Here is a 14,678-nt window from a genome sequence, read left to right on the forward strand (position 1 = left end):
AAGAAAGACCTTATAAAATGGGAGAAAATCTTGGCCAACTACACCTCTGATAGGGGATTAATTTTCAGAATATACAAAACTAAAAAAAACTTAACATCAGAAAAACAGATAACCCAATCAATAAGTGGGCAAAAAAGTAATCAGAAACTTCTCAAGAGGAGAAACACTAATGGCCACTAAATACATAAAAGTTCAACATCCGTGGCAATCATAGAAATGCAAATTTAAACTACACTAAGGGTTCAAGACTGCCCTGCAGAGCTACACCTCTGCAAGGGAATGTCTATGCCCATAGGTAACTACGCAGTGGTTCCCTATCTACCAAGGAGTGGTTCCCCTGGCCCACTTCCACCTTGGGACACTGGATAGGGTCCGGAGACAGCTGCCTTCCACAGCACCACAGGCCACAGTGCTACAATCCTGAACAGGCTGTCCAACACTATGGCACTGCCTGCCTTTTCAGCCTCATTTATGAAAGTGGTAGCCTCCATCTTGGGACACCTCCACCGCCATCTTGAGTTACCTGAGCTGCCGCCAAAACCATCTCTAGTTGGGGAGCCATACATCTTGGGATACCAGCTGGAACCTGGATGCCCAACACCAAGGTACTTACAGGTTTAACGCTACTGCAGCCACCAACTGGGAACATGGCTGCTTCCATCTAAGGACAACAGACAGGACCTGGAAGATCATCAACAAAGCTCCTGCACCAGAGGTATCCCTGCTAGGTGTGCTAATACATACCATCTTGTTGCAGAGGCAGGAGAGAGCCTTGCACAGGGTCACCTCTTTCACTTTTATGGTAACAGGAAAATTCTTTTGATTCCACTCTAACTCCTCCTTTGATGTAATACAGCTATACTCTCACCTCCTATCTGAAAAACATCACACCCTACATCCTCCCTTCTCTCTGCGCCCACAAGTAGAAATGGTAGACCCTTTTGAAAATATACTGTTTATATTGCAAATAATAATTGAACACATCACTTCTGTTGAATTCAACAAATGTGTAATCATCTAAACAGAACTATTTGATTTAAGGTGGCATATGTTTGCATTGGTTGGTGTTGATACTGATCTCCCTCTTAAAGGCAAGATATGGAAAACCTGCAGGGACAGTATAAGATTATAGGGTAGAAACTGTTAACACCTTGGATCCCCACTGCTAGGGAGAGAAAGACTGACAACATGAAAAGAAAAGGGAATAACGTGCCACAAACAAACCAAGATGATACAATAATAGAATCCTTTGATAGCACAGTAGAAGAAATGTCAAAGAAGCAGTTCAGAATGTACATAATTTAAATGATCTGCAAATTAATGAAAGATATAAGAGAGCAAGTACAGGCAACAAAGGATCATTCCAATAAAGAGATAATAGAGCAAATACAGGTAGCCAACGATTACTTCAAGAAAGAGAGATTCTAAAAGAAACACTAAACAAATCCTTGAAATGGAGTAAACAATAAACCAAATAAAATATTCAATAGAAAGCATCACCAACAGACTAGATCACTTGGAAGACAGAACATCAGACAATGAAGACAAAATATATAATCTTGAAAACAAAACTGACCACACAGTGAGGATGGTCAGGAACCATTAACAGAACCTCCAAGAATTATGGGACCAAATATAAGATGTATTGGGATAGAGGAAGGCACAGAGATACAAACCAAAGGAATGCACAATCTTTTCAATAAAATAATATCAGAAAAATTCCCAAACCTAAAGAATAAAATGGAAAATCAAATGCAAGAGGCTTACATCAAATGTACAAAATTACAACAGATCCACACTGAGGCACATATAATGAAAATGCCTGGCATACAGGATAAGGATAGAATTTGAAAAGCCGTAGGAGAAAAATTTCAGATTACATATACGGGGGAAACCAATTCGGATCTCAGCAGATTTCTCAATCCAGACCCTGGAACAACATATATCAAGCTCTGAAAGGTAATGAATGCCAATCAAGAATCTTATATCCAGCAAAATTAAGCTTCAGATTTGATGATGAAATAAAAATCTTCCATGATAAACAAAAGTTGAAAGAATTCATAATGAGAAAGCCTGCACTGCAGAACATTCTCAGTAAAATATTCTGCGAAGAGGAAATAAAAAACAACAATAAAAATCAGCAAAGAGAGAAACTACACTAAAGGAAAAGCCAATCAAAGGAGAAACCAAGTCAAGTTAAAAAACCAAAAATAAACCAAAATGACCGGAAATACAAGCCATATTTCAAAAACTCGGCATATTAATGGCCTAAACACATTAATAAAAAAGACACATGGGCATATTGGAATAACAAACAAAATCCAACATATGCTGCCTTCAAGAAACTCATCTCACAGGAAAAGACATCCACAGACTGAAGGTAAAAGGATAGGAAAAACCCTACAACTCACATGGACTGTGTAAACAAGCAGCAGTTTACAACCTCATATCACATAAAGTGGACTTCAAAGCAAATTTGTCAGAAGGGATAAAGAAGGACATTTCATACTGCTTAAGGGAATCATGTATCAATAAGACATAACAATTGTAAATATTTATGTCCCAAACAATGAAGCACCTACATAAATGGAACAATTTCTCAATTTCAAGAATTAAAAAGAACACAACACAATAATACTGGTGACTTTAACACACCTCTCTAACCACTGGATAGATTTTACAAACAAAGAAACTATAGAACTAAATAATACAATCAATAATTTAGACGTAACAGACATATATAGAATATTTCACCCTTGAACAAGTGAATACACTTTTTTCTCAGCAGCACATGGATCCTTCTCCAAAACAGACCAAATGTTATGCCACAAAGCAAGTCTTAACAAATACAAAAACACAGAGATACTACCCTGCATTCTATCCGATCTTAACGGAATAAAATTAGAAATCAATGATAAAATAAAAAATAGAAGCTATTCCAACAGCAGGAGACACTATGAAGGCACCTAAGAGGAAGTTCATTGTATTAAGCTCATTCATTAAAACAAGTGAAAGTAAATGAATAAATGATCTGACATTATATCTCAAAGCCCTGGAAAAAGAAAAACAAATCAACACTAAAGTCATTAGAAGACAGGAAATAATCAAAATCAGAGATGAAAGCAAAGAAATTGAAACAAGAAACAATCCAAAAAATTGACAAAATAAAAAGTTGGTTTTTTGAAAAAATAAATAAAATTGATAAAACATTAGCCACTCTAATGGAAAGGAGAGAGAAAACACAAATTACATAAATTCATGATGAAAAAGGAAATATCATAACAGACACTATTGAAATACAGAATATAATTAGAAAATATTTTGAAAATTTATACACCAGTAAAATAGAAAATCTCAAAGACATTGACAAATTTATATAGATATATGATCTTCCCAATCTGAATCAGGAAGATATACACAATTTAAACAGATCAATTTCAAGCAATGAAATAGAAGATACCATCCAAAGCCTATCAACCAAGGAAAGTCCAGGACCAGATGGATTCTCAGCCAAATTCTACAAGACCTTTAAAGAAGAATTAATGCCAATACTCCTAAAATTATTCCATGAAGTAGAAAATGAGGGAACCCTTCCAAATTCATTCTATGAGGCTAGTATCACCGTGATGCTAACACCAAACAAAGCACACATTAAGAAAGGAAACTTCAGAACAATATCCCTGATGAACACATGTACAAAAATTCTCAATAAAATTCTGGAACATCACATACAAAAACAGATTAAAAAAAAAAAAACAAAAAAAACAAAAAAAAACAACTCAGCATGATCAAGTGGGGTTAATTCCAGGGATGCAGAATTAGATCTACATACGGAAATCAATAAAATTAATTCATCAAATCAGCTGACTTAAATAAGAATCATGTGATCATCTCAATAGATGCAGAAAAAGAATTTGACAAAATACAATACCCTTTCATGTTCAAAACACCAGGAAAAGTAGGGATACTAGAAACATACCTCTACATTGTACTAAGCCCAAGGCCAACATCATTCTAAGTGGAGAAAAATTGGAAGCATTCCTTCCAAAAACTGGACCACAACAGGGACACCCTCTTTCACTACATCTATTTACCATAGTCCTTGAAACTCTAGCCAGAGCAATAAGACAGAGAGAAGAAATTAAAGGAATATGAATAGGAAAAGAAAATCTCAAACTATCATTATTTGCTGACGACATGGTTCTATATTCAGAGGACCCAAAAAATTCCACCAGAAAACATATAGAATGAATGCATTCTATATAAAAATTCTATATAAAAATCAATACACATAAATCAAATGCATTTGTTTTTTCAATATTTTTTAGTTGTAGAGAGAGAATATGGCGGTGGGTGCGGAGGGAACACTCCCGTGACCTCCTCAGCTATGCTGGCATGTCGGGAGCCATTCTCACACGTGACTGGGTGACTCCCGTTTAGGGTCTGAGGCGCTCTGGCTGTGTCGGAGCTTTCCCGGCCCTCTCCTGTTGAGAGAACCTGTCCGTGTGGGGGTGTAACTGACCACTGACCCCGGAGGCCCAATCACTGACCCTGACCTTGGAGTGCGGCCCCCATTCAACCTTCATTGGATGGAATTCTCCCCTGAATTTCTTGCTCCCCAATAAAAGGCTACTCCCTGGCGTGCTCGCTCTCTCTCCTGTTAGCCCTGAGTAATCCTAGCTGCCCTGCCGGGCGGTTAGTGGAGGAAACCAGAGAGGGGAGCCGTCTCGGACCTGGTCATAGAAAAAGGTAACTGAGTCTGTGTGTTTATTTCGATCTCGCTAGCTAACTTTTATGCCAAGAACCTCATTAATGAAACCATTGCGCTGGCCGCATGGTAGAATTGGCGCCCACGAGGGGGGCATTCTAGATTAGCTAGATTGAGTGGGAGCGCGCGTTATAAAGATAAAGAAAAAAGTAAAGATAAAGGAAGTGGTGACAATTTGGGTCACAAAAGGAAGTGGTGACAATTTGGGTCACAAAAGGAAGTGGTGACAATTTGGGTCACAAAAGTACCTTAAGATATTGAAGGAAAGAGATGTTAAATTAATTAAAATAAAAAATTCAACTTCTACCTATAAGGAAATGTAACTATTTTAGACAGTATAATTAATCAGAAAGGAAAACAGATAAAGAAAGCTCAGTTATTACAATTCTTAGAGATTGTAGGTAAATATTGTCCTTGGTTTTGTGAACAAGAATCTCCAAATTTACTTACTTGGGAGAAATTAGGAAGAAAGTTACAAAAGGTCTGTCTTTCTAATGAATTACCTGGAGGCATAGATAATATTCAGAGAACCTGGACGGCTTTGGAAGTTTGTCTTTTTGAATATATGGGCCAAAGTTTGTGGCCCTCTGAGGACCTGCTAAAAGGCATTCAAGGGGCTATCAAGTCTATTCAAATGGAAAATCCGCCTGAGGCTAAGTTAATTCCTTTTCCTTTAAGCCCCATAAAAACAAAAGGGCTAGGGACCAAGCCCAAAGTTAAAAATGTAAATTTAAACTTGCAAAATCAGGCTACTCCACAGGGAGATTATGGAGAACAATATCAGAGAGGAGATACTTCCGAAGTCCTAGAGAGCCCTCCAAGGGAGGTAGACAATCTTCCTGGAGAGGAAAATCTGGAAGAGGTTCCTAGAGGGGCTCAGAGTTCTTCTCAGCCACGTGACTTAAAAGCCCAATTTCAAAATGGCGACAGCACAGAACCTTTACCAGCTAATCTATGGGGAAGAGATATTTTAACCAAAATGGGATTATTATTAGTTACTCCTAACTCTATAAGGTCAGTTGAGGAAGTTAGTCAAAGGTATTTTCCTGGAGATGATAAGGAGACCCTTCAGGAAGAGTATCTGTTTACAAACCAGTCTCCACGACAAAGATTAGTAAATGCTCCAAGCCAAAATTTTTATTAGGGGCCCTGAGTACTTCCCCGATCCCTAAGACAGCTGAAAAAATCACTTGCCTCACAGAGGAGCCTATATGGATTTCTCAGTGGCCCATCTCAGGGGAAAAGCTTAAAATAATTCATAGGTTAGTTGAGGAACAACTTCAGGCTGGTCATATAGAGCCAACGCTTAGTCCTTGGAACACACCTATTTTTGTTATTAGGAAGGGGTCAGGAAATTGGAGATTGCTGCAGGATTTAAGGACAATAAATCATGCAATTCAGCCTATGGGATCCTTGCAGCCAGGACTTCCCTCTCCCACAGCCATCCCTTTAGATTATAGCTTGATGGTGATAGATTTAAAAGACTGTTTTTTCTCTATAAGGTTACATCCTGGAGATTGTGAGAGATTTACTTTCACTGTCCCAACAATTAATTTTAAGAAACCTGTTAAAAGATATTGCTGGAAAGTACTCCCACAGGGAATGCGTAATAGTCCTACTCTGTGCCAAAAATACGTAGACCAGGCGATAGATCCCATAAGAAATAGCTTTCCTGATGCATATATTATTCATTTTATGGATGAAATATTATTGGCTCATGCTAATCCAGAGGTACTTTCAGAAATCTTTACTCAGTCAGAGACTTCGCTTACAGCAATGGGTTTACGCATAGCTCCTCAAAAAATTCAAAAAGTGTCTCCTTTTCAATATCTAGGTCAGATAATTCAAGGACGTACAATCCGTCCTCAAATTCTTCAGATAAGAATTAAGGAGTTACATACCCTTAATGATTTTCAAAAGCTATTAGGAGATATTAATTGGCTGAGGCCATCCTTAAAACTAACTACTTCTGAGTTAAGTCCTTTATTTCAGATATTACAAGGAAATCCTTCTCCAACCTCTCCACGTCAGCTAACTTTAGAGGCTAAAACAGCTTTAAGGAAAGTTGAAAATGCAATTAAAAATGCACAGCTTACTAGAGTTGATCCTAAGGAAATGGTGTATTTATTAATATTTCCAACTGAACATACACCAAAAGGAGCCATATGGCAAAAATTAGGAGTTATTGAGTGGATTTATTTATCCCACTCCCCTCAAAAAACATTAATTCCTTTTCATGATTCTATAGCTCAATTAGTAATTAAGGGTAGAACTAGGATTTTACAATTAATTGGATCTAAACCTGATATCATAATTATTCCATTTTCTGTTCAACAGATTAATTGGCTTTTTCAAACTTCTAGCCCATGGCAAATAGCTTTTGCTAATTTTCGTGGCCAGATAGATAGTCACTATCCTCGTGATAAGATTATACAATTTGCATCATTAACGTCACTTATTTTTCCAAAGATTGTTCGTGCCCATCCTATAGATGAAGCCTTATCAGTGTTCACTGATGGATCTAGTTCAGGTAAAGCAGGATTTTATAGTCGTGTTCACACAGAGGTAATACAAACTTCTTATACTTCTGCCCAAAGAGCAGAGCTTCAAGCTCTGATTTGTGCCTTAACTTACTTTGCAAATGAGCCTATTAATATTTATTCTGACAGCTTATATGCAGTCGGAGTTACTAAAAATATTGAAACTTCAGTTATTGGGTATACTTCATCACAAGAGTTATTTGAATTATTTCATAATTTACAAAAGGCAGTGCTAATGCGGAAATATCCATGTTTCATAGGACATATACGAGCTCATACTAATCTTCCAGGACCTTTAGCCTCAAGTAATAACAAAATTGACAGACTCGTAGCTTTTTGTCAACAGATGTCTTCATATGACTGTGCACTAGCTTTCCATTCCTTGCATCATCAAAATGCTTCTAGCTTACGTAAAAAATTTAATATTACTAGAGAACAAGCTCGTCAGATTGTAAGCCAATGCCCTAAGTGTGTTATTCACACTCCATCTCTGCCATCAGGGGTAAATCCCCGTGGATTAAAACCAAATCAAATCCGACAAATGGACGTAACTCATATTCCTCAATTTGGTAAGCAGTGTTATGTGCATGTCATAGTGGACACTTATTCTAGATTTATTTTTGCCACAGCACTTACTAAGGAAAATTCTCAAAATGTAATTTCTCATTGCCTAGCAGCTTTTTCTGTTTTAGGATGCCCTATGCAGATTAAAACAGATAATGCTCCAGCTTATGTGAGCTCTTCTTTTCAACAATTTTGTCAAGAGTTTAAAATTAATCATAAAACAGGAATTCCTTATAACCCCCAAGGTCAAGCCATTGTAGAACGAGCTCATTTATCTATTAAACTTCAATTACAAAAATTAAAAAGGGGGGATAGGCTTATGACTCCCCAAAATAGCCTTAATCATGCCTTGTTTGTTTTAAATTTTTTAAACTGTGACGCAGAAGGTCACACTGCTGCTGAGAGACAAATGTCTCCCTCAGTAACAGGCCCTTTAGGCAGAGTTTTGTGGAAAGATTTACAGACCGGTCAGTGGAAGGGCCCAGACCCGGTGATTATATGGGGCAGAGGGCATGCTTGTATTTTCCCAGAAAATTCTTCTCGTCCTATTTGGGTGCCTGAACGTGCTATCAGACATGGAAGAGATAGAACCCAGATTCAAGCGACTGAGGATCGACCCAGAGGAGCCCCCATCCAGAAGGAGGAGATATCGGAAAAGGATGAAGAAAGACCAGATTGACCCAGCCAAAAAGCTGATTTCATGGGAAGACGTGAAGAAGCTAACAACCCAGGCTTCCCGAATACTTCGAGACCTAGGAAAAAAGAGGACCCCAATGATGATGGTAGCAACAGTAATTGCCCTACTGGGCTGTCAGGTAAAGGGGAATCAAGTAGACACTTACTGGACATATTTCCCAGATCCACCCCTGGTACACCCAGCTGTGTGGACTGGAGAATCTATTCCAGTATTTACTAATGACTCATTCATGATGGGAGGATTTACAGATACTCATATTACTCCCAATCATGTGACTAGATTTAATTATTCTGGCTATAGTGCCCAATTACCCTTGTGTTGGTCCCACGATAAACATGCTGGCTGTCTGAAAGTATCATTCGAAGAAAAGACAGCGATTGGTAGACCTAGACTGACAAATAATTCTATTTATGGAGATTTGAAACCTAATACTAGATCAATAATTAAGATGGGACTTTCCCATAATAAGCCAGTCATTTCTACAAAACCTCCAGATACACCACTGTCCAAATAGTTCTACAATTGAGATTGGCACCTTTCCTAAATGGATGGATTGTATAAATCCCCTTCCTGTACAACATAAGGTGTCTAAAGATAGTGGGTATATTTTGGACTGGTCTCCAAAAATTGATAAGAGACAATTACGAAGAAATTCTGCTATGACACCTGCAGGATTTGTTAGTAATATTTTGACTTATAGTAAAGGTGGTGTTCAAAAAGATATTTGGCGTTTAATTGCTGCCTCAGAATTCTTACATTTTACAGACAAACCCTTACCAAGATTTATTGGCAAGAACTATAAAGAGGGATCTTGCTATGGCTTACGAGCTTGTGTCCAATCTCCTTATGTTTTAATTATTGGAAATGTAAAAGTTAAATGGATAGATGACAGATATATTGTTACTTGTAATAAATGTAACCTAACCAATTGTATTACTAGGTATAATGGAGGAAAAGGAGTGCTGATACTTCATCAGCCCTCTTTTGTTTTATTACCTGCTAATATTTCAGAGCCATGGTATGCTGATGCTGGTTTACAAGTCTTACAGCAAATTCATGCCCAGCTGGCAAGACCTAAACGTGCTATTGGAGTTATAATTGTTGGTGTTTTGGCGCTAGTCTCTTTTATTGCATCAACTGTCTCTGCGTCTCTGACATTGTCTCAGAATATTCAGCATGCAAAATTTCTTAATAATTTAGCTCAAAATACTTCCAAGGCTCTACGTAATCAAGTAAATATTGATGAAAAGATTGAAACTAAATTAAACGCCTTAGAGGCAACTGTTATTGACATAGGTAATGAACTTTCAGCCTTAAAATTTAAAGAAAGGCTTAAATGCCATGCTAATTATAAGTATGTGTGTGTTACAGCTGCCAAGTACAATGCTTCTCTCTGGGATTGGGAGAAGGTTAAAAACCATTTGTTAGGTATTTGGCAAAATAGTAATAATAGCTTGGATATTCTGGAACTTCGTCACCATATCCAAGACATTCAGAATAATAGAGCTGATTTTTCAGATCCTTCTTCTTTGGCTAACCAAATATTGAAGGAGTTAAATGGATTCAACCCTGGAAATATTCTCAAACACTCGGCCTGGTACATTATTGGATTATTCTCTTTGCTGCTAATTCTTTATTGCGTTGTAATTGTAGGATGGCGAGTCTTCAGAACAAGAATGCAGAAACTCCGGAGAGTGAACTGCCGTCTCATTTTTGCGAAAAGAAAGGGGGAATATGTCGGGAGCCATTCTCACACGTGACTGGGTGACTCCCGGTTAGAGTCTGAGGCGCTCTGGCTGTGTCGGAGCTTTCCCGGCCCTCTCCTGTTGAAAGAACCTGTCCGTGTGTGGGTGTAACTGACCACTGACCCCGGAGGCCCAATCACTGACCCTGACCTTGGAGTGCGGCCCCCATTCAACCTTCATTGGATGGAATTCTCCCCTGAATTTCTTGCTCCCCAATAAAAGGCTACTCCCTGGCGTGCTCGCTCTCTCTCTCTCCTGTTAGCCCTGAGTAATCCTAGCTGCCCTGCCGGGCGGTTAGTGGAAAAAACCAGAGAGGGGAGCCGTCTCGGACCTGGTCATAGAAAAAGGTAACTGAGTCTGTGTGTTTATTTCAATCTCGCTAGCTAACTTTTATGCCAAGAACCTCATTAATGAAACCACTGCGCTGGCCGCATGGTAGACTGGCAGAGAGAGACTTCAGAATGACTGGATGCTGTCTGTTCAGGAATGTCCAGCAAAGTTGGGCTGAGATGAAACCTAAGCGATGAGTTTGAGCTTCTCAGAGGCCACAGCGAGCTCGGGCGCAGGTGAATCCAGGCCACCCCGCACGCGGAGATACTGGCTGGTTGATTGGCAAACTGCCACTAATTCACCGTGGACCCACCGCGACTCAGTGCTACAGAGACCCTTGAGAGGCGTAGAGAAACAAAACTTCAGATCTTTTGAGGATCTTTTGAGGAGGTGCCAACGGAGCCTCCATGGGCAAGTGGACTGAGATCTGCGGTAGGGATTTAGGAAAGACAGACCAGAACCACCCTTCCCATCAGACACCCCAGCAAGGAGACCAGTGTCCACCATAGCAGAGAACTGACGACATCAGAGTTTGGCAAATGGGATCGCAGTGAAATCAGCGACCACAGGAGTGTGACCCTCAGCCAGCTCTCCCTCTCCATACAGCTGGGAAATCTCAAAAATCTCTTCCCAGCTCTCCGTGAGCGTGATTATAGGAGCCGAGGGAATCAGGAGGGGCACCTGAACTCAAACTCCCTCTCCCACCAGCAGCGACAGCCCAGTCATTTTTCGCCAGCTCCCGGGGGTATGGCTACTGGAGGGAATCACGCAAAACAAGCTGACAGCCCCTGCACTCCACAACCTTGGGGACTGGGTGAATGGCAAACAGAGAGAGTGTCCAGTGGTTCAAGAGAACAGGGTACCCAGGGGGCTGCAGGCCTGGAGTGTAACTACTTCTGTGGAGAACGGCACCGCTGAGTGGGGCCCTGGATGACAGGAGAAGATGGGGGAGGGGGCACGTTGGAGACAAGGAACGGTACCAGGATTGGTGAGCCGCCCAGTTGGGGAAGAGGAGGCACCTCCTAGGGATTGTTTCTGGCATATTGAGGGCAGAAGCATGGCCCGGAGGGCACAGCTCCATCTACTGGAAGAGAAGAAAATAGAACTCTAAGACTGCATTTATCCTTTTTTTTTTCTCTTTTCTTTTCAATTTTTTCTCTTTTCTTTTATTCTACCCATTTTTCTTTCTTTCTCTTTCTCTTTAGTGACTTCTTCCTTCCCCTTCCCCTACCTTCCCTCCCTTGCATTAAAACTTCTATAACGTGTAATTTACTAAATGCATATAGGTGAATGTTCCCAGGCGGTCTATAGTGCTCCCAAGTCCCTAGCTTCCCCCAAATACTCTGGTCCATTCTCCTGTTAATATCCCCCTTCAGTAGAAGAATCTTCCAAGGCAGCTAAGGTATTCTAATCTTCATACAATCACATCACCGACCTAAACATAAAGTTCTAAGACCAAACCACAGATTGCTATATGCCATCAGAAACTGCACGCCCTTTATGAAACGAATGAATTTGCTTTAAAGTACAATAAAACCCAACATCTCTAGACATAGTCTCCCATGACAAAGGAGGGATCCCGGAGATATACAAAACCAAAACAAATTTATAGGAGTAGTAGTAACACAGCAGTCAAACAGAGCTGGAAAGTAATGTGAGCATCATGACAAAACAAGGAAAAAAAGAATTACAAACAATGCAGGATAGCTTAAATTTACAAAAGAACCTAGAGGCATCAGAAAAATTGTCAGATAAAGAAATCAAGGCATACCTGACTGAGATGGAATGGAAGCTTAAAGAGGTCATTAGATAGCAAATGCAAACAATGAAAGAACACTTTGACAACAAATTACATAAAACAAATTCAAGAAGCAAAAGAACAACTCTACCAGGAGAGAGAGGTTATTAAAAAAAATCAAACAATAATCCTAGAAATGAAGGCAACTATAAACTAAATTAAAAACAAATGAGAGTATTACCAGTATAGTAGATCAAGTAGAAGTCAGAACATCAGACAATGAAGACAAAATATATCATCTCGAAAAGAGTCCAGGCAATTCAGAAAGGCTGGTAAGAAACCACAGCAAAGCATCCAAGAGATATGGGATATCATAAAAAAAAACAAATTTAAGAGTCATTGGGATAGAGGAAGGTATAGAGGTCCAAACCAAAGGAATGAGCAATCTGATGAATGAAATAATTTTAGAAAACTTTCCAGACATGAAAAATGAAACGGATGTCCAAATCCTAGAAGCCTACAGGACACTGAACATACAAAACCGAAATAGACCAACTCCAAGACACATTATTATGAAGATATCCAACATACAGAACAAGGAGAGAATATTAAAAGGCACAAGAGAAAGGAGGCAGATTATATTCAGGGGTATACCAATTAGGTTAACGGCTGATTTTTAATCACAGATGCTGAAAGCGAGAAGATCCTGGAACAACGTATTTCAAACACTAAAAGATAATGGGTGCCAACCAAGAATACTGTATCCAGCAAAATTATGCTTCAGGTTTGACAACAAAATAAAAATCTTTCACGATAAACAAAAATTAAAAGAATTCTGAGCCAAAAAACCAGCACAGCAAAGCATTTTGGGTAAAACAATACATGAAGAGGAAATGAAAAACCACCACCAAAACCAACAGTGGGAAGTACCTCAGTAAAGCGGGGGTGCGGGGGGGGGGACTAATCAAAGAGGGAAAAACAAACCAAATTAAAAATAAATAAATGAATAAATAAACAACCGTGACTGGGAGAACAAACCATTTATCAATAGTAACCCTAAATGTTAATGGCTTAACTCATCAATAAAGTGACATAGACTGGTAACCTGGATTAAAAAAATAGATCTAACAATATGCTGCCTTCAGGAGACTCATCTGATAGGAAAAGACATATACAGGCTGAAGGTAAAAGGATGGGAAAACTCATACCACTCACATGGTTCTCGGAAGCAAGCCGGGGTGGCCATCCTCATATCGAATAAAGTGGACTTCAAGCCTAAGTTAATCAAAAGGGATAAAGAAGGACACTATATACTGTTAAAGGGAACCATTCACAACAAGACATAACAATTATCAATATGTATGCACCAAAGAATGGTGCTGCTACATTCATAAAACAAACTCTCCTCAAGTTCAAGAGTCAAATAGAACACAACACAATAATTATGGGTGACTTCAACACACCTCTCTCACCATTGGACAGATCTTCCAAACAAAAGTTGAATAAAGAAACTATGGAACTCAATAATACAATTAATAATCTAGACTTAGTTGACATATATAGAATATATCAACCATCATCAAGCGGATATACTTTTTTCACAGCAGCACATGGTTCCTTCTCAAAAATAGACCATATATTGGGGCTGGGAATGTGGCTCAAGCGGTAGCACACTTGCCTGGCATGTGTGCAGCCCGGGTTCAATCCTCAGCACCACATACAAACAAAGATGTTGTGTCCGCTGAAAACTAAAAAATAAATATTACTGATAAGAACAGATACTACACTTGATCTTAGCCAAAAGGCCGAGAAGCGAAGGGAAATTGCATGGAAATGGAAGGAGACCCTCAGGGTTATACAAAATTACATACAAGAGAAAGTGAGGGGAAAGGGAAAAAAAAAGACAATGGGGAGAAATGAATTACAGTAGATGGGGTAGAGAGAGAAGAGAGGAGGGGAGGGAAGGGGAGGGGGGATAGCAGAGGATAGGAAAGGCAGCAGAATACAACAGACACTAGTATGGCAATATATAATTCAGTGGATGTGTAACCGATGTGATTCTGCAATCTGTATATGGGGTAAAAATGGGAGTTCATAACCCACTTGAATCAAAATGTGAAATATGATGTATCAAGAACTATGTAATGTTTTCAACAACCAACAATAAAAATTATAAAATAAATAAATAAATATTAAAAAATTCTCTCTCTCTTAAAAAAAAATAGACCATTTTTATGCCATAGGGCAACTCTTAGAAATTATAAAGAGTAGAGATAACACCATGCATCTTATCCGA

At 39.1% G+C, this 14,678-nt stretch overlaps 1 protein-coding gene and 1 pseudogene across 1 annotated transcript in view; both read right to left on the reverse strand.

The window, feature by feature from the left end:
* Atm (ATM serine/threonine kinase) overlaps window positions 1-14,678 on the reverse strand; it is a 157,510-nt gene that overhangs the window by 66,807 nt on the left and 76,025 nt on the right. The window lies entirely within an intron of this gene.
* LOC143393249 (U2 spliceosomal RNA) lies at window positions 14,027-14,199 on the reverse strand (annotated as a pseudogene).

Source organism: Callospermophilus lateralis, chromosome 2 (genome assembly GCF_048772815.1).
Source record: "Callospermophilus lateralis isolate mCalLat2 chromosome 2, mCalLat2.hap1, whole genome shotgun sequence".
Classification (NCBI taxonomy): domain Eukaryota; kingdom Metazoa; phylum Chordata; class Mammalia; order Rodentia; family Sciuridae; genus Callospermophilus; species Callospermophilus lateralis.